The sequence below is a fragment of the Cervus elaphus genome, chromosome 28 (genome assembly GCF_910594005.1).
Source record: "Cervus elaphus chromosome 28, mCerEla1.1, whole genome shotgun sequence".
Taxonomy (NCBI): Eukaryota; Metazoa; Chordata; class Mammalia; order Artiodactyla; family Cervidae; genus Cervus; species Cervus elaphus.
Window position 1 is genome coordinate 24543372 of NC_057842.1, and position 3384 is coordinate 24546755.

The 3384-nt window shown below is 39.5% G+C and overlaps 1 non-coding gene across 1 annotated transcript; it reads right to left on the bottom strand.

The window, feature by feature from the left end:
* Positions 1 to 2922: 2922 nt before the first annotated feature.
* Positions 2923 to 3045, bottom strand: LOC122685633. The gene has a single exon (XR_006338489.1). It is a non-coding gene; the product is annotated as a U6atac minor spliceosomal RNA (small nuclear RNA).
* Between the last annotated feature and the right edge of the window lie 339 nt (positions 3046 to 3384).

Below are 3384 nucleotides of genomic sequence, written 5' to 3' on the forward strand. Positions count from 1 at the left end.
GATACTTATCTAAAAAAACTGAAGAACAAGCCTGCAAATGTATTTCTCACAACCTTATTGCTCTAAGCTCTGGCTTCCCTGGTGGCTCAGATGGTAAAGCATCTACCTGCAATGTGGGAGATCTGGGTTCAATCCCTGGGTCGGAAAGATCCCCTGGAGAAGGAAATGGCAACCCACTCCAGTACTCTTGCCTGGAAAATTCCACGGACGGAGGAGCCTGGTAGGCTACAGTCCATGGGGTTGCAAAGAGTTGGACATGACTGAGCAACTTCACTTTATTTCTTTCTATTGCTCTAAGAGTGAAAAGGTGGGGAAAGGGGGAACACTCAAACAATGAATGTTCTGAGTATTTGCCAGTTCAGATATACTGTCCACCTTTTCCCACCCAATTCTTGTCCCAGGGCAGCAACTGAGCTCTCTGTCCTCAGTATCAGCTGATTCTCTTGCTCTTTGATTTCTGGTTGGGTTTGGTCAGTGGTAAGCAGAAGCATGAGATTGGAAGGCAGAAACAGAGAGATATTGGAGCACTGACTTCACAAGTCCCTGCCAGGCTGGGGTTGGGAGCAGCTGAGTTCTCCATTGAAGCTTCTATTGGGAGGCCCTTACTGATGGCTGCAGCTCTTCAGATCTTGGTAACCATGCTTCCCTCTCCCTCTTCAGGCTTGTATGGCATGGCTCCTGGGTACTTTGCCATCCCTTCTTGGTGTCCCTGGCCCTAAACTCACACTTGCAAAGCATCCCTTTATTAATTCTAGTCAGTGCATCAGTTGGCTGGGTCATCTGCTTCCTATCAGAACCCCAACTGATACAATATGAAATGTTTATAGATATTTTAATTCAGCCATATGATGACTACTGTATATTCATTAAACATAATTTTTACAAACAATGCTTAATCTCATGGGGAAAAAAATGCTCAAAATGGGTTCAAAGAAAAAGTATAAACTGATAGCTAGAATATGATCTCAGAAATCCTCTGGAGGTCCAGTGGTTAGGACTCAGAGCTTTCACTGTCTAGGCCTGGGTTTGATTCCTGGTTGAAGAACTAAGATCCTGCAAGCCATGGGGCATGGCACTCCCCTACCCCCAAAGAGAAAATGATCTCAATTTTGAAAAGAAAAAGTGTATGGAATGTTCATGTATATAAGCAAATATTTAAAAGAAAAGATTGGAAGAAAATATACTGAACTATTAAGGGCTTGTTTAATTGATATATTTTTTTTAGAAATGTTTAAAATATTTTCTTACTTACTCTTTTCTTTGTTTTCCAAATTGCCCATCATGAGGTTACATTACTTTTGTAGTCAAATTTAAAAACAAGCTTTTGTTTATATAAGTATATGTGTCTGTCTATGAGGAGGGCATGGCAACCCACTCCAGTATTCTTGCCTAGAGAATTCCATGGACAGAAGAGCCTGGCAGGCTGTAGTCCATGGGGCCACATAGAATAAGACACAACTGAGCAGGTAAGCAGCAGCAGCATGTCTATCTATATGTGTTATATATTTTTCTTCATCTAACATAAAAATGGTAGGTATAGTATAAGCCATACCATTGTCTTTAAAGTAAATTTTACCTCAGAAAATTACTTGTGTTTCATAATGTCATATGGTTTCTAAGCACTGAACTATCAGAGGAAGTAGGCTGAAAAATATCATTGCTATTAAGTGAAGATTTTAAGGAAAGAAATTACTTAAAATTCTATAAAATTGAAATCTTTTAAGACTTGAAATAGAAGGCAATCAATCAAAACAGAATAACAATTAATAAAGTAATAACAGTTAGTCCTATTATTTCTTTAGTACCTTTCATTCCCAAATCCCTTGTGCATACAATAGTCTATTTTCTTTCCAAAATAACCCAAAGAGAGCTTTTCGACCCCTCAGGAAATTTTTAGCTCCATGCAAAACTCTGAATTATCATCTGGAACCCACTTGCACATCTCCATTTTCAGGACTGACTAAATGTGACTCAAAGTTACAGGCTATAGTTAATATTGTTCAGAAAATCTTTAAATATATAAGGAGTATTGTAATATCAGTGTTCTGACTGTTTCATAGTCTAATTCATTTTCAGTAAGACTGGAGATTTCAATGTTGCACATTGAAAAAGCTATCAAATAATTAGGGCTAAATAAAAACTGGAAAAGAAATCAGAAAATGAGAGAGTAAAAGATAAGAAAAAGCTAGTCATTGTGACCTGATTAATATGATGCCAATTGCTGGGATTTAACTACTGTATGATTGATGATCTAAATGACAAGAAGTAGAACAGATTCTTTGCCCAGGTTTTGTTTTGATTTTGAATCTAAAGTTTTATTTCACAGTAGTGAAAGTCTCTCAGTTGTGTCTGACTCTTTGCAACCCCAAGGACTATACAGTCCATGGAATTCTCCAGGCCAGAATACTGGAGTGGATTCAGTCCAGTTCAGTTCAGTCGCTCAGTCATGTCCAACTCTTTGCGACCCCATGAATCGCAGCACACCAGGCATCCCTGTCCATCACCAACTCCCAGAGTTTACCCAAACTTATGTCCATTGAGTTGGTGATACCATCCAACCATCTCATCCTCTGTCGTCCCCTTCTCCTCCTGCCTTCAATCTTTCCCAGCATCAGGGTCTTTTCAAATGAGTCAGCTCTTCACATCAGGTGGCCAAAGTACTGGAGTTTCAGCTTCAACATCAATCCTTCCAACGAAAACTCAGGACCACTCTCCTTTAGGATGGACTGGTTGCATCTCCTTGCAGTCCAGGGGACTTTCGAGAGTCTTCTCCAACACCACAGTTCAAAAGCATCAATTCTTCTGTGCTCAGCCTTCTTCATAGTCCAACTCTCACATACATACAAGATCCCTTCTTCAGGGGATCTTCCCAACCGAGGGATCAAACCCAGGTCTCCCACCAGCTGAACCACCAGGGAAGCCCAACAGAGATTAGATGCCACAAAGTAGGTGGAAATGCCCCAACTGCATGCATGTTGTCAGGCCTGAGAGTCTCTTCCATCCTTGTCAAGGGGAGGGCTAACCTTCTCTCCTTTCATACAACACATTTCACAGTAAGTTTATCATAAGTTATGATGAAAGAGAATACTCTTTCCTGAGCAGCTGATAACAATGATACAAGAAGAGAATACCTAATGGTTTCTCCAGCTTAATTTGTCTTACCCACTGCTTTATGTGTATCTGGTTATATATAGTCTTTAAATTTTGTTTCAATAAAATATACATTCATTGTAAAGAGTAAGCAGTAAAACAGCTGACTTAGGTAAAAAAGTAAAAACTCATTTCCCCATACCAAATCTACTCCCCTAGTGTATATATGGACAAAGAGATAAATAGATACATATATCTATCCAAATAGAAAAAGGAGTACGTCAAGGCTGTATA